Below are 22,901 nucleotides of genomic sequence, written 5' to 3'. Positions count from 1 at the left end.
TGACAGTCTTGCCTACATATTTAATAAAAATACAGAGACCATTCAAAAACACACGTTTGTTTAAAATCTGCAGGGTACCAAATAGTTGATTTATCATTCATAGTGATCGTACACTGTACACATACATATGGGTATGCTGCAACCCATTTATATTCCTTTATTGGATTGGAAACAGGTATGTTTAGTTTTTTTGTTATGCCTACTAAGCATATATAACATATTTTCGTGTCTCTGGGATATATTTTGGATGGGGCTATTGAGTCCTTTTCCAAGATCCTAGTAAAAATTTAACGTAAGTAGCCTTTGGTTATGTTGAATTCGGGATCGACCATCACCGTCAACGTTGCTGAACTTATCGTCCTCTTCTAGCAATTGCCTTATTATAGGAACACTGATTTGCTGTGAAAATGGATTAAAATAAAAAATAAAAAAAATGCAGAATATATAATTCATATGCCGAGTTTGACGTGTGGTCAAAACTTTTCCATGGAATTCATACGTCGTATTGGACGTGGGGTCATTTTTTTACATAGGATACTTACTTTAGTTTGGAGGTGGTGGTAAAATATTTGTTATGCCACAGTGACAAGAACTTGGACGTGGGGTAATTTTTACACCATCGTAAGCATATCTCCTCACTTGCTAGTCATATGACAACCAAAACATTACTGCCTACTTACGTTAAGGAAATATGAAGATACAGAGAAAATTAGAGAAAGTAATTAACAAAACATGATCGAAGGGGTAAAATTTGCCCCCACCTCCACAGTTAAAGGTTAAGTGTTTGACTGTTTTTCACACTTCAACCAACACAATCCCAGCCACAAAAGTCACTACAAATCGACCACTAAACCATTAATTTTACAAGGACATGTCTTGGCAAATAAGCCCACTAACAATCGACGAATAAGTAGTTACGACTGTTAGTAGTTAATGAGTTACGACATGTTTGTCGAGCTTTAGTGACCTAAAAGGACAGACGAAATTCGGGCGGAAATGAGGTGACTTTGTACTATATAGTGATTTCTCTGTATAATTTTGTTTTTTTTTTTTTTTAATGGGTTATAGACACTTATTGATCACGAAAAAAGTCGTTTTTCATGAATTTTTGATTTTGTTTTACCAGAAAGCTCACATCTTGAGCTACTTTCGGAATTTTTTGTTTTTGTTGAAAAATATTGCACAGTGTTCTGACAAATGGACTTCATAGGCGCCCATTTGTCAGTTTTAAATAAAGCAGTTTGCGGTGCCCTTGTAGCTCGAAAAACGAATAAACCGATTAGGATATGTTTTTGTGGTATTATTAGTCTTGTCATAATCTTGTCTTTAAGCGAAAGGGAATTCAAAAATATCAATTAAAAAAATATCTAACTATCAAAGTCAAAATTTCTATTTTAGCTAACAAATGGATAATTTTTTGTTCAAAGCCTCTCGCTTAAGGACAAGCTTTTTATGTGTAAAATTATCCAACAAAAACATATAATTTGTTTCAAAGCCTTTTGCTAAAGGACAAGCTTTTTATGTGTATAATTATCCCACAAAAACATATAAAGATCTGATCATTCGTTTTCGAGCCACAGTGGGCACCGCTTTCGAAAATACTGTTTCATGAAACCAGCTTTTAAAACTTTGATGTCACATACAAATCAGAGTGAATTTTTTCTTTATAACGCTCATATCTCAGCTAATTTTTTGTGTTTGATCGACTCATAGTCTTTTCTACCTGTAATTTAAAATGAGTCAATAAACAAATCTATTTTGTAAAATTTGCAAGTGGCTATAGCCTCTTGATAAAAATAATAAAATAGAAGCGATTCGACGTTATAAGCGATTTCGACTGTAAACACTACGGTAATTTATTAAAATTTTTTAAAGGCAACAATCCACAAAATCTATGAACATAATATCTGTTATAGTTTCTTTGCCAATTCTTTCTCCAGAAATTTTTAAAAAATACGATATTTTCCAAAACTGGGATCGATTTCTGAACCATTGTGACCAGTGCGCAGGACTCGGCTATAAACAGTAGGCATATCGTTGAGCTAATATGAATTTCGGTGCACTTATTGATATGATAAAAGTCTCCATTGTCCCTTCTGGAATGTTTGTAGAACGATTAATAAACTAAATTTTGTTAGATTAAATTGGTTAGGTACAATTTTGACGAATTGGACGAATCATTTATTTTCTTATCTGTATGACTATTGATGATGAGAAGAGGAAGCATGAACGATATTCCCAAGGAAATGATACACTGAAATGTAATATTTAACGAAATAAGCTAACGAACGAAAAGAACGACCTGAATCCTTTTGATGAACGGAATGAAAAAGATCGATACGCTTACTGAACGTGATTGGCCAACTCTAGGTTCGATTAATTGCATCGCTATATTTTCATTTTTGGTAGACGGAGACAAAGACTATGGAATTTTAAAATAGTTTTCAAACCATTTATGTCGTAATATTAAAAAAAAACATTTAGCTTAATATTTTTAATACAAACCTATATTTTAAATTAGTATTTATGTATATGTATGTTTGTTGTTATACAATGTACCAGCATATACGTACATACATGCATGTGTTACTAAAACGACAAATTATGTAAAATGCAAACTTTTTAAATTATAATAATTAATAAGAAAACTTCTTATTAAATCGTTACCAACACATATGTAGGTATAAATAAACACCTAGCAAAGCTAGACAGTGAAATGCCATGGTAAAAGAACTGCTTCCTAGTAAATGGTTAAATATGGAACTCACCCTGTATAGTGGTGATGTTGTTGCTTACCCTGAATTTAGTTTAAATAACTTCTTTGGTCTAAAGCACACACACACACCCATGGAAGCATCACATGAACAACATGGAGATACATATGGGAATGAATGTGTGTAAAGCACTGTGTTATACTTTAGTTTTTAGTTTTCTGTGGAATTGTTCAGGGCACCCGTAGAATAGTGAAGGTATAGTGGGAATATACTTTTCAAGTGGTACTGAATAGATGGTTGGTTGACTGGATGCCTAGTTTGCTGGTTGACTGTCTCTGGCAAGTGGTCTCATTAAATGTTGACACAAGTCTACTTAGCACTGGTACTGCTGGTGGTGCTCTAATTCTAACTTCATTTTCTTCTTCTTAAGAAAAGGCATAAACTATCATTAAGCTATGGACAACAGAGGTTAGAAAATGGTTTCCAGGAGGGGGAGTAAATACGGTTGTAAGTTTCTCTGGTATATTTTGTATGGATGTTGGCAAAAAGTTTACATTGCGTACTACGAGTACCACCACACATGCTGATGATACGCCCACTAACACACAATCGCTCTTCTACAACACGAAGTAAATATTTCACAAGAATAGAGGTTGCTTCGAAAAAAGTTAAAAAACTTATAAACACTTGGCATAGAAAAAAAAATACAATTGTGGCCAACTGTGAACAAAAATGAAATCTGTTACTAAGGGCAAAAGTGAAAAAAAATCAGCACGGATATGAGCACAATTGAAAACTTTGCAAGTGATCTTTGCTACCAGATCTTTTGATCAAATCTTGTTTTTGTATTCAATGAATAATCCCAGCAAAAAAAAAAACACATTAAAAATTACGGGGTTTTATAGTAATGTTTGATAGTCGTGACTATTTACAAATCGAAATACTAAGACATTATATTAACAAGGACATATCGCTCTGATTAACTAGTTATTTTTATAGCCACTAGATGTCGCACGAAAACCCGTACGAAAGGAAAGCAGTCACTCAATTCCGTCTAAAAAGGCGTTCATGTATCTCGCAAACTATCGTGCGACTGCCGTTACGAATCATATACGAAATACTACTAATTTGAATGTACATTTGTACAACTTTGTTTCATAAATGAGAGCCAAATGAGAAATAAAAACAAAATCCACAAATACATACAAACATTGGAATGTGTGTGATTTGTTTTGTTTGAGAAAATAAAATGTTTCGGTATTTTGAATTATTTTATTTAATTGATTTCTTCAAAATAATGAATGAAACCGCCTATAAAACGTGTCTATAAAATTTTTATTTTGTTTCAAGAATGTGTTGCATAAATTTGTTTTAAGATATTCGGTGCTATTCTCGAGTTTACGTTCTACCCGACAGCTACAAAGCAAGTGAGTGATTTTGACATTCTCTTTTTATAAAAGACATAAACCCAAATTTACATGGAAAAGTGTACGTTTACGTGTTACTTGGTATGGCTTATACGTCGCATAGATTTTCGTTTCGAAGGTGTTTACATGAACAGAAAATTTGTCTCCACTTCGGAAGCGCAAGAAACCTTTCGGTCGACATACATAAACAGGGGGTAAGTGCTTATATGTAGACCAACAACTCTGCTTACTTTTTCAAAAAAAAAAAAAAAAATACTTGCGACGGTGAGTACAGTTTTTAGTCGGAGGCACAGGCAATGCCAGCGTATTCATTATTTAGTAATGACCATGGCACAATTACCCAGGTAGTGGTATCGTAAAATGTTGAATATGAAATGTCAAAATTTTCTTCATGTTGTTGGGGAAATTACAAAAAAAAATAATTTCTTTATAAAGGGATTTGACATTTCATATTCGAACAGCTGGTGTGATTCCACTACTTGGTAATTGTGCCATAGTAATGAGTAAAGAAATTAGCTTTCCCTTGTAAAATTTTTGGCAATGCAGAAAGTACCTTGCATAAGTAACTTTGTAATGCGTTATTTGGCTCATGTAAAGTTCGAATTGTTTTCAAAAACTATAATTTTGGTAAACAAAAAATTAACTTCCCTGAAGCTGTTAAGGGGGCTTCTTTCATGTCAATTCAGGCAAATGAGACAATAACCCTAATGACGTCACCATCCTAAGTATAGTCTCTCCATGTTGTTATTTTCCTTCATACCTTGTATTCCCTAGGAAAAGTGGAAAATTCCTTAAGTGTATACCACTAACTTGTTCACTATGGTTACACACATCCAACATTGGAGATTGGCCAACTCATAGGATGAACCTGTTTCTCATATCTTTCGAGTAGACAATATTTGCGTACAAAAGTAAGAAGAGTTCACAAACAAGCCTTATTGTTCTTTAGTATTGCAACAATTCTTTCACCATTTATTTTGTTTGCCTTATTTTTGGTCTATTTCAAGTTGCCGTACGTCTCAACCTCGTTTCAAAAATATATTCTTTTTGTGTCTTTAATTTTTTCCATCATTATTTTTTTCTTTGTAGTTTTTTTTGTCATACTCCTCCATCTCAATATTTGTGTAAATTCCACAAAGTGTTGAAACCACTGGACAAATACTTTGGCCTTTAACCACTTCTACGAGAAAGTGAACATGGCAAAGCACAAAAAGCACAGGTGTTACAACTTTCTGCTGGCAAAAATAACACTTACGAACAATATGAGTTGGGTGTATGTGTTAGTGTTCGAGCAGAGTACCTCATTCTTTTCCAAGAGCTCTAAAAACAAAAGTATGTCTGAGATTGTCTGTGTGTGTATGGTTGTGTGTTTGTGCGTATATCACATATAGTAGTTGTAGTCGAAGTACTTTTGGGAGGAGTGCCAGATGATGTTGGTGTATTGGTATGATAAGATAGTACAAAAAAGTTTAAATTAAATTTAAACAAGCTGCATATACACAGAATATTTGTATAGATACTTTTACACAAAGCACAAGTTTTATTTATTGTTCGGGCTGTTGTTGTACCATTAGCATTACAAAACTCTAACACACACAAACACACACTCACATGTAAACTTAAATGTATCATCAACATCAACTTGGGTTACAAGCAATATTTTAATTGCTCACAAAACACACATACACACACAGGCGTAGAGAAAATGCCTTGCTCACATGTTCATTGGAGATCATTTTTCTGTGGGTGGACCTACAAAGGCAAACATTTACAACCACTCTATGTCTGCACATAATAACTCTCCTCCTCTTCTTGCTCTTGCCGTTGGGTTTGTGCTATGTTTTTAAAAATTAATTAATGTCTTGGAAAATGTTTTAATGGTTTCAGTAGTACAACGAAGCATTTAAAAATGATAAATTATTATCGGTTTTTAAATCCTAACACACTTTTGTAAGCACTTTGGCAAAAAATATGCATTGTAAATATTTTGCTGAAACAGCAACAACACAAACTTGAGGCTATATTTTATTATATCATTTCCGCACAAATTTAAATTGCCATTGGGGAAAAGTATTTCCGCCAAAGAAACATCTGAGCTTAATTCGAAAAGAAATAATTTTTAGAAGTTTTCAATTAAATTATCTAATACGAATATATGTATTAAAGGCTTAACAATGTTTAAGAACTCGAAATCCAATAATTTTACTATTTAAATAAAAATAAATTTAATTTGCGAAATATGTAAAATTTAATGTGTTCTCTTTGACCGAATACATATAGTAAAGTGTAGAAATATAATTCTAGAGGGTTGCTTGAAATGAAATAAAGGGTAAATTAGAAGACCCGTATCGCGCCGTTTATATATCGACACCTCCAAATAATAGTATGCTAAGTCTAAAAAGTGAGTTTTGCAGGAGAAGCTCTCAAAGTTTGGACATTTTTTTGAACTTCAGTACTATGCTAAGTCAATATTTGTTTATAACTTCTGTTCGGATTGACCGATCATTACCAAAATTTGACAGAATTTAAGTTAAAGGACGTTCGACACCTCCAAATAATAGTTTGCTAATTCTGAAAAGCGAGTTTTGCAGGACAAGCTCTAAAAGTTTGGAAATTTCTTTGACCTTCAGTACTATGCTAAGTAAATATTTGTTTATAACTTCTGCTCGGATTGTCCGATCATTACCAAAATTTGACAGAATTTAAGTTAAAGGACGTTAAATATAAAAATGTAAAGAACTATTGTTTGGAGGCGTCGATATGTTAGTTAGAATTTTTTAATCGACCCTAGAAGTTTGCTACGAAGTTTTTTTAAGTTTAAACTTCTTTTTCGGCAACGGATTTATATTATAGTTTACCCCCGAATTTCATCCGCCACACTCAGATATTTTTTTTACTAGCCTGACTTTTTCCACATTGTTATGGAATCTGATTAAATCTAAGTATTTTATAAAACCTGATGGTTCAATTTTTCCGTTTATGCCTAAGAATATATTTTATGAATTCTTTCTTAAATAAACTGAGGGCAATATCTTCCTGACCGTTGGATGAATATATCGCTGATTGATTTATGATATAATTATTCTTTTTTAACTCACCAAACAAAAGGTGTTATAAAATTGTTATAAAAATGACTTACCTGAAAAGAAAGAAAATAAATCAGGGTTATTTATAAGTATTAATGTGACATAAATATAAACATTTTAAGACAATATATAAGTTCAATAATACCCAAGATCATGATCCAACAGTCCTAAGCATGAGCGTTTGCAAACCAAAATCTTAAAATCTTAAAGTAGTACCAGTTTTAAAATGACCTCGCTGAAGTGGATTAAAGTAGCTTTGGTGGTTGGTGGTTGAGTTTCTAAAATAGACTCTAATTGAATGAAGCAAATTTATTATTTATTATATTTAAAATCGCTGTTTTAGCCGTCAGGTTAACATGAACTATAAATTTGGGACTGAATTATTTGTGAACATCAAGGTCCAGAGTGGAAGAAGTTGATTCGTGGTGGCGACAAATTTGATTGCAATTGAAAGAAATATTCTCTAAACACATTAGATTTTTAATATCCAATATTATTTTTGCCAATTTACAGCGGTAATATGTCAAGTTAAATCGAAGAAGATGGAATTTGTATGCGGTGCCTTAAAAAATAGATCCGCAGAGCATTCGTAGCTTATGAGTGAATTATAAAAAATTGAAGAGGTAAATATAAAATGTCCAAAATAAAACTTATAGTTGATGGTATTGACTATGTTTTTACGAAGAAACATATTGAAAATACGTTTTCTAACTGCCTTAAAAATAAATTCTTTGTAATTGACTTTTTGTGCTATTTTTAATATCATTACTATAAATGTATGTTGAGTTTTTCTAATGTTGGCCCCGTAAGGGCAAGTCCATATTTTTTGTAAATACAGGGGAAAGTCTCTATTTTACGATAAAACAAGATCCAGCTGCCACCCTATAAGTTATTCCCCTTATACCACGCCTGTAAAATCGCCAAAATTCCGAAAATCGGGAGGTACGTTTATATGGGAGCTATACCTAAACGTGGACCTATATTGCAAGGAGGTATTTGATTCTCTCAGAACTCAAAATGCAAAATTACAGCCAAATCGGTTGGAAAATTTGGCTAAAATGGTCAAAATACCGAATATCGGTAGGTACGTTTATATGGGATCTATACCTGAACGTGGACCAATGTTGAACATTTTTTGGACAGAGGTATGGTGTTCTCTCCGAAGTCAAAATACAAAATTAGAGCCAACTCGGTTAGAAAATTTGGCTGAAATCGTCAAAATACAGAATATCGGGAGGTATCTTTATATGGGACTGTACAAACAAATGTTGTACATGCTTTTGGTTGAGATTTGGCCGCTGGAAAATCCACTTACAAAAATAGATTTTTGGAATTTTCAGCTCTCCAGCAGGCACAGAAAGTAATAAAAGATTCAGTGATCTCGTACTCTTTTGCATACGACTGGGTGATAATAAAGGTCATGACCACACACAAACACACTCAAATGTCGCTACGCTCAAAGGGTAGAAAAAACCACTTGAATGATAAGCAAGCAGCGCGCTGCAGCGTTCCGATATTATCTATTATTAGAAACGATAAGAGTGATTGTAGTTGCATTAGGTTAAGTTACATTTTCATAAGTAGTTTATAAGTAGTATTTTATTCAATAAATATCAGTGTTGTAAGAGCACTCACTAAGAACAGACCTCGTGTCTCTTCTTTTTTACAGGGATCTATATCTAAACATGGACTTATAATGAACATTTGTTGCAAGGAGGTATGTTGTTCCCTCAGAACACAAAATGCAAAAATATAGTCAAATCGATTGGAAAATTTGGCTAAAATCGTCAAAATATAAAAAATCGGGCGGTACCTTTATATGGTGGCTACACCCAAATGTGGACCTACATTCATTAAAAAATAAAAAAACAAGTGTGATATTTTTTGAAGATATGTTGACCCATGTAGGTCCTCTGCAAGGTTGACGTACATTTGGAAGAAAGTATGGACATGTCACCGAAAAAAACCGTTCGCTGCTACAACGTGGCTAAATCGATTTTATCAATATGTATATGCGGTCGTTAGCCTAACTGCATTGCATTTTTTAAACTTTATAGGGAGCAATACCCAAATTACAGGACAGATGTGCATCTTCGAATTTAACTTAAGATTCCCAGAAATATTAGGATATGCAATGTTTTGACCAACTACTCATGATGGCCATAGGGGCCATTTTCTCAGGAAGTATGAACTTACTCCTTAAAAAACCTGTACTCTTTTGACGAGGGCAGCGAATACAAGTTTTTGCAAAAAAAAATCTAAACGATTCGAGATCAGGTTTTAAGCTGAACTTTTACGAAATTAGTTGTGGGAGGTATTGACTCCAAATAGTCTGAAACGTATTTCGTCCAAATATACCATAATTAGCTCCAAACAGAAACTAAATTGACATCATACTGATCACTAGAAGGTACCACAACTCACTCCTGGGTGTGAGAACACGCAGAGGTGCTGAGATCGTCAGCAATCACAACTTATTAGTTGCACAAATACGTTTACGCGCATCTGCTATTATAACCTAGATGAAGCGCACCGGTTGACGTTTATAGCTAAATTTCCATATTTCCAGTGGTCATAAAAAACTGATTGTTTGAGTGGAGTATTCCACACATCAACAATTGTTGACACAAGTTCACGTTTTGGTATATCCCCCAAATGACACTGTCAGCCAATTTTGGGTGTTTTGAAGATTTTATTCAAATTTTCTGACAAGATTTTTGTAAGTTGGGATTTGGAGTTTCCATAGATCAAAAACTACACAAGTGATATACGTTTTTCGACAAATTTGACATAGTCTCAACCGAACATTGTGAATGTAGGCCCACGCTTTATGACAGTAACCATTCTTAAATATCTTGTAGGTTTTAGCTACATTCTCTGAAGTAGCTGTAAGTTGGTAGTAACTTGGCATATGATTTGCAGTTGCTAGAAAACTTCTAAAAAATATATCAAATGGTATTCTATGAATATTTCCATACAACAAATGATGCTAAAATTATATTAGTCCTTGGTCACACTAGAGTGGAACAATCCCATAAAATCAAGCTTTCCTAGGTCAAGTTTCATACTAGAGCATAATCATGAAGTTGCTGTAGTGGGGGAACTCGATCTAAGTATACCTAAAAGTTTTAATGAAACCACTCTAGTGTGACCAAGTACTAATGGAATTGTTACCATCATTTTATACATTCATTTTTTTAGAAGTTTTCTGGCAATTTCGTTTTAATTCGAGTAAAAAATAATTGTTTCGTAATTACAATTGTACTTTGTTAGCAAATATACTAAAGCAAAGTAGTTAAAACTGAGACATCGATCAGCTTATTCAAAAGGAATATTTGAATATCTATACAATGCTGAACGGTGAAGGCATATGTGAAAAAATTTCCCAACCAGCTTCGTGTTTACTTCTTTACAAAACGATTAAAAATACAATAACCGCTGTTAAAATGTCTCAAAGTTTTTTTATAACCAATAAAAGAACCTACAACATCTGATACACTTTCAAACGTCTATCTATTTTGTTTTTTTTTTGTGTTTTTTGCCAACGTAAGTAACTTTATTTTTATTTTCTTCATTTACTTCTTTTCAACTATTGCCTAATTGTTATGGGTTTTTGAGAAACCCCAAATAAAAGTGATAAGGATCTAATCTAGAATTTCATATTCCACAAGGAAGTGTTAATAACAATAAACACCCCAACAATGTTCGTTCATTGTCCTTAGTAACACGTGGCATAAGATTGTTAACCTAAGCACTTTTCTGTAATTTCTGTCTAAAATAAATATGACCCTTATTTATGATGTACTCCACAAGGAACATGAACAAAAACCAACACCAACGACAGACAGACAGACAAACAGCGACAATGGGACATTTAATTTCAACTTTCTTATCATATCACATTTGGGCCGTACAGTATTAGCTGTAGTAATATTCCTAAATAGTACAATATAATTAAGTTTGTCATTCAAATAAAACTTCCTGTAAACGCAATTTCATTTTTTCCATTTTCTGTCTCTCTCTCTTCCCACCTCTTCGGTCGGGCCTGATTACTTAAAAAAAGGTCTGAAGACATTAGAAGAAAACGTTTAACAATGGCAAGCAGGATAAGCTTAAAGTCGTCACCAAATACAGTAACGACAGCAGCAAAGTACACGCAAAATTTACATTTATCTTTTTTAGATTTGTTTTTTACGTTTAAATGTTTGTATTGCCCTTAAAGTGTTGTAATTACTTTAACACGTTTTAACGTTTCGTTTCATTTAGCTTTTTTCTTTCTTCTTTTTTGGTTCGTTTTGAGATTTCCCTCAAACCAGTCATGGCACTGACACTATAAAGTAAAACCTTTTGCTCGTTATGTTTATTCCTCGTCCTTGCCTCCAACCCTTAAAGTGTGAAATGGTATTTGTGTGTGAGGCTTCGTGCCAAATATATTTTCCTCCTTTTTTGGTTGAACCCAACAAAGTAATGTTTACATTTTTTGGTCGCCTGAGAGCCCAAACAACAGCCAGCCATTCATGGCATTGGCTTTGACACTAGATTTACTTTTTCCTGTGAATTTGGAGCTTGTCCTAAGTAAGTCCAACAACTATGGGGACAAGTGTGAGTGTGCTTAGGAGAAATGACGTAAATAACTTTTAACATAATTTGCTTTTAATTGATTTGGCAAACAATGTTTGTTTGTTTCTCGGGGCAAAATTTTCGGACATCAGAAAACAACAAGAAAATGAAATGTACAAAAAAAGAACAAACAATTTACAAGGGTTATTTGACCAGTTTAGGCCTCAGTTTGTATGAACAATATAAATGTTCAAAAGGTCTTCGATTGTACGTAGATAGGCTGAAACTATTGTTCGGATTTACCGTCAACAGAGAAAATACATTCATTAGTCAGCACTTTGTAATGATAAAAATTATTAAATTGTTCATAATTTCTTCGCAAATGGGGAAATAAGAAGAGATGTCTCTACCAAAGGATATTATGTTAAGAGCATACGAACTCTGTAGAAACTATTCTTAAAGTTCAAAATAGCAAAACAAATGGGAGTTTTATCCTGTCTTCTCTGCTTCTGGTCCACAGATACCAAACCGTTCAATATTCAAGAAAACAATGAACTACAATAAGGTTGCAACTATATTAGTAAACAACTTTGTGGAACATACGAATTGTCAGAGAAAGGTTCTTTAAAATCAAAATAGCAAAACACTTTAGCAAATATTCTATTTTTATACTTTTTTCTCCGATTATCGTCTATAGATACCAAACCGTCCAAAATTTATTAAAAGAGTCAACTATAAAAATTTACCTAAGATCTCAGTAAACTACTTACTAGAATATATGAACTTTCTAGGAACGGTTCTTCAAGCTCAAAGTTCGGCTATATTTGCCTATTCTTTCCTGTGCAGGTCCATAAATACATGACCTCTAAAATTTTCTTCAATTTTGAAGAGTTTGTTATTTACAGACCTAAGTAGGGGAAAAGGAAACAATAATTGATTTGTTTCTGAATTTCAGCCTAAAGCGTCATTTCGAGAATGTTCATATTTTCTAGAGAGTTACTTATTGAAATCTTAGGTATATTTTTGTAGTTGACTGTATCCTTAAATTTTGGACGGTTTGGTATCTATGGACCAGAATCGGAGAATAAGTGTAAAAATCGAAGAATGTCTAAAGTGTTTTGCTATTTTGATATTTATGAAACTTTCGCAGACAGTTCGTATGTTCCAGGAAGTTGTTTTCTGATATCTTTGCTACATTATTGTAGTTGATTGTTGTTTTGAATATTGAACGGTTTACTATCTGTAAAAGATGTTTATTGAGATCCAAGGTACATTTGTGGTACATCTTGTAGTTGGTTGTTTGCATCAAATTTGATCGGTTTGATATCTGTAGACCAAAACCCGAGAAAAATGTAAAAATAAATTACATCTTGACAATTATCACCTAGAAGATGAAGTTTGATGGATCTTATGTGTTCACAATGTAGGTTCTTTTTGAGATGTACTACAACTCTGCCTCAGAGATTAATCGAAATTTCCTAACGGTTTGGAAGATATGATCCTGACGAAATGACTCCTTTTGACATTAAAGCCTGAAACCTTTGGAGGCTTATAACCGCGAAAGTTGATGCGATAGGAAAAAACAGCGAGACACATGTCATCTCTTTTTGGTCTTCTATTAAGCTGCGGTGTCAGAATATGTTTAATAATTTTCGTGTTGCATAGTGTTATAGTTTTGTTAAAAATTGTTAAAACAGCCGATGGTGAATTGAAAGGAATGATAACACTGTACAACAAAATTGAACTTTTTTTAAAATTACAATAAACCCCGCACAGATTATGAAAGAGGGCCGAAAAAAAGAAGACACGTTTTGAAAGTTTACGTCGAGAAGTAACCTAAATAGGCGTGGCAAGTTCCGCGCATTTCTACAGGTTTTGAAATATTCGACATCAGTTTCCTTGGAATCATTGCATTTTAGGTGTAAAGTGTCTTTGGCAATATTACTGACGGGGTATCTTTTTATGAAAAAAATTAACCCTCATGTGATTTTCTTTTTGGTCCGTTTTTTTAAAAACGTTTAAAAACTTCTTTAAAATGAGATCGTATCAGATCAAAATATTCTACAAAATTATTTGTCATAAAATTTTACTATAGGTCCCCGAATACACCAAAACTCTAGATCGTACCTAAAGGCCAGGAATCTGCCAAAAGTAAAATCACGTTTTAGGGTTAATGTTGTACTTTATTTGAGTTTATTAAGTTTTGTCCCACAAAACCTCATTCTATATAGAAGACGTCAAAGACAAAAATATTCTCCATCAAATTTCAATATAAGTCGCCGAATAAATAAAATATGTATTTACAATATATATCAAGAAAATATATACATCATGTTTGCCAACAAAACACCCAAATATGTTTTGAATAAATTAGTTTTGTTCTTTTTTCGGGTTGATGCATGAAAGTAACATGAAATTTAGTTTTAGACGAAAGTCGTTAAAAAAAGAAATATTCTACACAAAATTTCACTATAAGTGCCAGAACGAACTATATATCTAAGTAAAACACTTTGTTAAGAAAATGACGTTACAAAATTAGATATTATAGGTAGAAATTATTTGTTAAACTTTTAGACTCTTAATTAAAATTTATTCCATACTGAGTTAAAATCTCATAAAATACTTCACTTTTTGGGGATTGTGTCAAAAAAAGAAATGTTCCAAATCAAATTTCATTATGAGTCTCTGAACAAAAGAAATTAGTAGCTATACTATTTAACATCTCCAGAAGCTTTCGCTTTTTATATATGATTTAGGACCATATTCTACCGTTTTTATTCACATTTTCGTTATCTGATTTCACAAAATATATTTTATTGATGTTTTTTCATAATAAATTCTTTCAGAAGATTATGTGTGCTCGATCCAAAATGTTTTTGAAATATCTATGGTGAATATATATAGGGAAAATATTGACAACCCAGATCGGACGTTGTAAAATTACGTATTTTATTACTATAAACTAAAATAAAGTCATCAGGATAAGTCGTAGGTTCCTGATATTGTATGTGAAAATTCGTGGATAGTCTACGGCTTTTGTCCAGTGAATATATATCTGACATACGAGTCCTAACATCCATGATTTTGGCATGGTCCTAAATACTATAATGATGGCAGCTACTCCTGCTCTGCCAAAATTGACTGAATTAACCCGAAATTCCGAAATTCCGAAATTTGGCATGGAAGGTATCCGAAGGACTCCGAAGGAGTCCATATTCTAACCTGATATATGTCTCGTAGAAATATTACTATATCCAAAGTACGGACCAAATCGCTTACTGCCTTCGAAATGTGTAGTGCGCACCATTTTAGCGAAAAGTTTTCAACTTTTGTGGGGAAGGTACCTAAAATAGTGGACCGATAGGGCCCATCTTAGAACTTGATTCTAATCTTATCTGTTCGAGAAATACCGCGCGCTCTATCCACAACACATGGAGCCATAGGCGGTTTTTACAGCTATCAGGCCATTTTCTCAGGAAGCATAGAGTTGCCGCTGAAAAAAAAATTTGCACCGTAATGGTAGCAGCGAATACAAGTTGTTACAACAAACATCGAAATGATTCGAGAGGAGGTCTTAAACTACACTTTTCCGAAATTGTGTGTGGGAGGTACCCGAAGTAGTGAACCAATATAGTCCATATTCGAACTTTATCAATGTGTGGTAAAAATATTATGATGTGCAAAGTATGGACCAAATTGGTTAGTTCCTTCCAGAATTATAGTGCGCATAATTATTGCTAACAAATTTTAACTTTTGTGGGGGAGGTACCCGAGGGAACTTAAACTAAATTTTAACAAAATTTTATATTGGCCAAATTTTGGACCAACTCGGTTAATCCGTTCGAGAGTTATCGTGCGCTCGAGCCAGACAAACGGACATTCATAAATCGACTCCAAATTTTCTGAAACGAATTTCGTCCAAACATACTTGGGATCTAAAACCATTATTTGGATGAGACACATTTTGTCCGTATAAAAGTATGTAGTATAAACCCAGCAAAATGTTCGATGCCAAAGATGACATTCAATTGCATAAAGTGCATACACACGCAGAGAAGAGAGAACCATATATTAAGAGCAAAACAGTGTATTTTAAAAATCTGAAAATATATATTGTTGGTGCAACAATATATTTTGTGACATTATGTTTTCTAACACAAAATATTTGGCTGAAACAACAATATATATTTTCACATTTTTAAAATACACTATTTTGCTCTTAAAATATCATTGCTCCTACAATATCTCTTCTCTGCGTGCACGTACGGGATGAAAGACACCAAGGAACGGTCCTGACCAGCTTTATCATGGCAAAGTCCAGGATTTATCAACACGGAAGATGGACATCGGTAAGCTGCAATCACAACAGATAGCCATAGCATATTCCACTCAACTGGCCCAATTGCTTAATCGAAGCACTCCTCGTCCGGATAACATATCAGGACAATGACAAAACATTGCCCACTCCATGCAAACTGCCGCAAAATCAGTACTTGGATACCCGAGACCTCCACAAAGGAATCCGTGGTATGACCAGGAGAGTCGTGCTACTACCGAAGAGAAAAATGAGGCATATAGGGCTACTTTACGATCAGTAGCAATGCGTAGCGCACGAGAGAGTTATCGGGAGAAAAGGAGAGAGGAGAAACGTCTTTTCCGCAGGAAAAACAGACAGATGGAAAAGCGGGAGTGTGAACAAATCGAGATGTACAGGCTTTGGCACTGGCACATCCTACTGTAGATACCAGCAAGGTAATTTGGTAACTGTAAAATTGATACATTAGAACTGTAATCTTCATTTTGTATTCTTCTACTTCTACTTTGGGCAGATGCCCGTCTTTTGAATGGTTTAACCAACAATCGAATAACAAAACCTTGTTAGCTTCAACGTGTTTTTAACTATTTTATTCATTTATTTTTTTTTTTACTTTCACTCATATGCACTCGTTAGCAGAAATGCTGATTGTTTATTCGAATCCCCCTACCAAATGGGTCTTACAAAAAATTTCAAGAAAACCGAAGAGTAGATTGATAGATTAGATAGATAGATTGGTAGATTTTGTCCAATTTGTACCACTTTAAAATTGAATGAGTATTATTTGCATATACATAGTTTTTATAGAATTCGATTTTTTGAAAGTGCGATTTTTCAGCAACCGTTAGCAAAAAATAAATTGAAAATGTACTGTATGTTTTGCTGAGGAGCAGCAACATGGCACCCTCGTGTGGATTGCATGTACTTTAAAGGAAATAACTTTGCACCACCGACGGTGTCGATTAGGATGGTTTTCAAAAAAATCGATGTCGGATTTTTTTATGCGACAATCCCCTTAATATTTTTAGTTTTGTTAGATTTTAAGATTCCCAAAGTTTGAGGACAATCGGAATATGTTAACACGTGTCTCTGGAGCCTCAAAATTTCTTTAGTATTTCGAATTCACTCTACAGACCAAATTTATTGCCCAATCGATGACAAAATTTTACCAGTTCATTGCTGTGGCTAAAAAACGAATCCTACAAAAATTTATAAAAATCGAGAAAAATTTTCATATTGCTCCAATAGCATGTCTGCCCAATTTTAAGTAAATTGGGCCCTATATATAGCTAATATTAAAATCCGAGGCGATTTTCATAATTGTTTTTAGGATTGGTTTTTACATAAAACTTACACATACAAATCATGACGTGTAGAGCTCAGAAACCCTTGCAATAAAGGAATTCGTTTATAGATATTTCTTTCATCAGGTGTCACTTTGGTGCAGTGGATACAATATAGGGTTTCCAATAAGTGAGGATTAGATACTAACAGAACAACATGCGGTTTTGCGCGATGGTACAAATCGTTTATACCTGTCATGGTCCAACTGTGATCACTCCCTCCTTACACACAGAATGTCAGGACTCGATTTCCAGTTCAGACAACATCACATTTTCCAGTGCTTCAAAAAACCCTCAAGGTAAAATAGGATACATTTCCTCATTAGTTTTGTCAACTTTCTTATAATGGTGTTATCGTTAGACAAGACGTTCGGACTCGGTATTTAAAAAGGGGTTCCTATACCATTGAGCGTAATTTTGAGAAATTATGTCCGACGAAACTTCTTAATAAGTCGTGATGAGCTGTTTGAGGCTTTGAAGAAACACGGATTTATTATGAAACAAATGAGACCGTAGGTGTGATGTGAATATATGTAAGTACTATAGAGTAGTTAAAATTCCTCTTTGGAGATAGGGATGAGTTTTTTCAGCACTAAACTCAAAAGTGTTTAGAGAGAAGTCAAGACAGCTTGATCTAACAGGTAAGAAAGGATATTGTGGGGACATATAAAATATATAAGTCCTCTCCCTGAAATTTTGTAAAATAATGTTTGAACAAGTGAAAAAGTTTCAGTCGGCTGTGCCGACAGATATGTACTCTCAGCCTATAAAGTGAAACTTTTTTCCATGTACAATATAGAATCGAATACCGGCTACTCAACCAAAATCTTTTTCCCCAATAATTATGTATTTCAGGGTTTTAAAATTTTGTGGCCCTATTTTGAACGTATGAATTTGCCGTCAAAAATATATTTGGATTGAAATTCAAAAGGTATTCAAAAGAAGGTACCTGAAGGTATGGATCGATATAGTCCATTTTGGATGTGGGTTTGATTTGGGAGCCATTTATTTTCGATAGAGAGCGCGCCCTCCAGCCATTTCAGTTGGTCACCGTATAACACAGAGCTTTTGGACTACTATGCCAGGATGTATAGACTTACCTACCTACGAAAAACATAAAATTGCTGTAAACAGGACCACTAGGAATGCATCAGTATGCATTTTTAAAGGATCATCGAACAGACCCTAAAATGCACAAACAATTTTAAATCTTGGTGGTGGAGGAACGCTAAGGAAAAGACCGATACAGACCATTTTCTAAGTTAAACTAAGTTTGGACAAAATATTACGAAGGCCAAAGTTTGGACCAAATCGGCTGATCCGTTCGAAAGTTACCGTGCGTTCCAGCCACTACACATGGTGCCGTAGGGGGTTTACAGATTTCGGGTAATTTTCTATGTCGGGTAGAAATATTGCGATGTGCAAAGTATCGAAAGTTTTCGTTCACAACATTTTACAGAAAAATGTTGAACCTCTGTGGGGGAGGTACACGAAGTAGTGGACCGATATGGCCCATCAAAAAACAATTTTTTTTTTTTTTGAAATTTTGCCTTTTTTTTGTTGATTTATACCAAGCTCCTAGAAAAAAACTGTAACTCGTTGAGTTTCTAAGATATGAACATGAAAATTTGACACAAGATAAAGTTGATGTCGTAGAAAAAATAGAAATTGGTAAATTTGTTGTTTTATACCACTCTTTGAGCGATATGACTTTCCCTGATTTGATATAGACCAGAGTCGTGAATTTCGAAGGTTCAATCTACTTTATGCAATCGAATCGGCAGTATTTCATATTTGGGCTGGTAATTTGGTATGCAGAAAATTGGCAATACATTGTATATTCCATGTATTTCGAAAAATTAATCAATGTTTTCGCTGTGAATCCATATAAATTGTGTTAGTGATGCAGTATATATTCTACAGCATTGAAGTTGTTTCTTTATCTTAAATCAACTAAGTTTACACAAACTCTGTACAAAAAAAAAGAAATTCTTTTAGTCTAACGAATTCAACAATTTTTGAACAACAAATAATTACCAAAAAACTTCCCTAATCGCAGTTCCACGAAATTTACTGAGAGAATAATTGAAAATCTTTTTTAAATCCTGCAAAAGTTTTTCATCTTAAACTTAAAAGTTGATTTATACTTTTTACAAGAAAAACAACCACCGCATAATCACTTTACCAGTAATTTGCGTTTATGACCACCTGCCAGTCCAAGTCAAGTCTGTTCATCATTTTATGCAAATTTAAGGCATTTTCACGTCATTGCTATGCTTTGTCTTCAAGGGCAATTTTCCTTTGAATGTCAGTAATTATTTTTATTTTTTCTACATTTCGTAATGGTGATTTGGAATTTCGGTTTTGTTTTGAGATAAAAAAGTGTGTGTGTGCGGGCAATACTTACGACAAGTTTTTTGGTTGGTATGGTGGCGGGTGGCTGTGGCACGGGCGGACTAATGGCTTTAATGGCCTGCGTTGGCGGGGGAAAAATCTCCGCGGGCTGCTTAACGTAAAACAGATTTACTCCAAAGTGTGAAATTTTGTTGGATTTTCTAAAACACGGTAAGAGAAAAAACTGTTTCCTTCTGCTCTGGTCTAGCGGTGGCTAGCACTTGGCAGGTTTATGTACCGGATGTTTGCGAGGGTGTGTGTGTTGTGAATTGGCCAAGTTTGGTATCTGCAACCTTATTGGTCTCCAATAGCGCCAAATAATTAACACAACACCTGTAATTACTACAGCTGTTGACGATGACGAAACAACAATTCGTACACGAATTTCAAATGAGACTTCTTGTCTTTTGAATGAAGTTATTGGTTAATAATTTGTTATATTTTTATATTTTTTTTGTTTTTAGCTGAATGTTTGTTATATAAATATTTACAATATTTTCACAGTTTTTTATGTTTGTTTTAATTTATTTTTTTTACGACCGCACCGGTTTTGTCTTGGGATGTGACTAAATTTACAATTTTAAGTTTTGTTTTCTGAGAGCTTAAGCAACCTTTGTGTTAAAAACTCGTTGTTTTCTTGTTGATTTCGGAAAAATATCGCTCCAAAATTTAGTTTCCTTTTATAGACAATTTTTCTACTTTGCTTGCCTTGCTTTTCAAAAATAAAGGAGGCCGAAAAGTGTTGAGGTTATGTGTTTATTTTTGTTTTAGGATTTGTTGGGTTTTTTGTTTTTGTTCTATGAATTCACAACTTTTTTAAGAAGCTCTTGAGATTCTCTACAAACAGAATTTTTACATGGAATTTGTTGTTGCTGGTTGTTTGTTTAAAGCTCTGCTACAGACAATAAGTAGATTTACTTTTGTATTTCGAATGTGTTGTTGCTGTTGGTTTTGAAGGGTTGACTGATTGCACTTGAACGCGTTGTTTATTTCGTAAGGTTATCCTTGCCTTGGCATAAACTCTATCAAAAAATTTGTGTCTTTACAAATGGGGAGATTCCTTTTGCTCTGGCAACAAAGCTGCAGTAGTTGTAGTTGTTTCGCTTGTATAGAAAATATATTTTTAATTATTGCTAAGCTTTTCGAATACGGTGCAGGATTCGCTTTGATTTGATTGATTGATTTACAGACTGACTGACTATCTGATTGATTGGTTGATTCAACTACAACAATAAATTAACAAATAGCTAACTTGGCTTTATCGGATTACGTTTTTGTTTTGGTTTCGCTAATACAACAATTGTGATTTTTAGAAATTTTTTATTTGGATTACTTGGTTTTGTTGTTGGTTTTAACTGAACTATATATTGAACTACTGCACGGCTAAGGAACGCAACGACTGATGGACTCGCTTGTCTGATAACGACTGAAGGTCCTCAAAAATGGGGAGCAATGAAGCACCAAAGCGGCATACAACAATATTTTGATTTTGCTGCCTCAGCAGCAGTTGCTGCGGCTGACACCGTTGTTTCGTTTCGTGCCCGTTTCAGTTTCAATGTTTCACTTTACATTTACTTGACTTGGAGAATACGCACATACACACACAGACACAAACAGTCAAAAAGGCTCAAACCCAAAAGCAAGAAATCACATTCGTTCATTCTAATGTGTGCGAAAAAACACACGCACACACACATCAGGTCCACCCGCAATCACCAGCTGAACCACCCACCCTCTTTCGTAAATACTGGCAAGGAAACAAAAGGGATTCGCAAGATACTCTCTCCCTCTCTCTCTCTCTCTCCTGAATACGAAAAACAGGAAATGTAAACATTTCAGTGAAAAAAATCTCATATCTTCTCCAAAATGAGATAGTAAATAAGAGAGAATTTTCAGAGAGGAAGTTGAAGAGTGAGAGAGAATAAATTGTTTCCGTTTTTTGTTTATAATCACACTGCTCTATCGGTATTATCCTTGTTGTCGTCGTTCTTATTAACAGGGTTGCCGTGCACAAATCAATTTCCTGTTAAAAGTGTGGGAGTGTTGGAATTGTTGTGTGACAATGCCAAACCATAATCACACCAATTGATATTACAGGATTTCTATATTTGCTTTGCAGGTTTATAGATTACTGGAATGTAAAGGTGTGCGTGCGAGTATGTTTGTAGAGGATGGCTACATATTTAATACAACATAAACTTGAGACTGAAATAAATTTAATCTTTTGACAATGTTGATTTATCAATTTAAAATCTATATTTAGAGTAAAACGTTCCTTCCAAATGAGAGTATCTTCATTTTTGTTCAAATAAAGCTAATTGATAATATTTATTGCCAATAAAATTCACTTTCAAAGAATTCCCCAAAGGCAATGTGATGAGAACATTTATTACAATTGTCTGCAGGCCGTAAAGGGAGCAATCAATTTGTTTTGGGAGAGAGCACGAAATCGGCAAAAAGGAATAGAAAGAAAATTCCCAGACTTTGGCAACGAGAGAATTTTGGGATATTTATAACATAGTTACCATATTTGGAGAAAAGTAAATATACTTGGATTGAAATTAAATAAATTTGTAAAAATTTGTCCACCCACTTTCGTCCAAGCACAGTGTTATCAACTTTTATTTTTACTTTTTATATACAGTCAACCAAAAAAGTCTACATACACCCTATAAATCTCGGGTTTTAAGGGTAAGGAAGCATTTTTATGAAAATCCAAGTACATAGTTCTATTTCATATCCCTAATAAACAATATAACATATAACAGAAATATATTCCATAATACGAATAACGGTAAATTCTATAAAAATTAAAAAAATAATAGGGAAAAAGTGTACATACACCCAATGAAATATTAAGATTACCGTAAAATTTATGGAATAAGCAATACAAATTTTACATTTTATTGTTTTATCGAATGTCTCTGGTTGTCTATGATATATTTTAGACAAAATAGGAACATATTTGTGCTTTAATTGACGTTATTAAGGTCAGATTTCGCGTATAGCTCGTTAAGGCGGACCCTTGCAGATATCTTTGAGTTTTTCAGTCTGGTAGTTTA

At 33.8% G+C, this 22,901-nt stretch overlaps 1 protein-coding gene across 9 annotated transcripts in view; it reads right to left on the bottom strand.

Annotated features, from left to right (window-relative positions):
- Rbp6 (RNA-binding protein 6) overlaps positions 1-22,901 on the bottom strand; it is a 965,414-nt gene that overhangs the window by 437,888 nt on the left and 504,625 nt on the right. Inside the window, exon 1 of one of the 9 annotated variants that reach the window (XM_073984495.1) lies at positions 19,853-21,293. The exons of the other annotated variants lie outside the window; for them this stretch is intronic. The gene's annotated coding sequence lies outside the window, so the exon portion shown is untranslated. Of the gene's footprint in view, positions 1-19,852; positions 21,294-22,901 lie in introns of those variants that run through there. 9 annotated transcript variants of the gene reach the window in all.

Source organism: Musca autumnalis, unplaced genomic scaffold, assembly GCF_047663935.1.
Source record: "Musca autumnalis isolate F117 unplaced genomic scaffold, ASM4766393v1 scaffold_4, whole genome shotgun sequence".
NCBI classification, from domain to species: domain Eukaryota; kingdom Metazoa; phylum Arthropoda; class Insecta; order Diptera; family Muscidae; genus Musca; species Musca autumnalis.
Note: the sequence above shows the minus strand (reverse complement) of the source record. Positions and strands in the feature narration are given on the sequence as shown.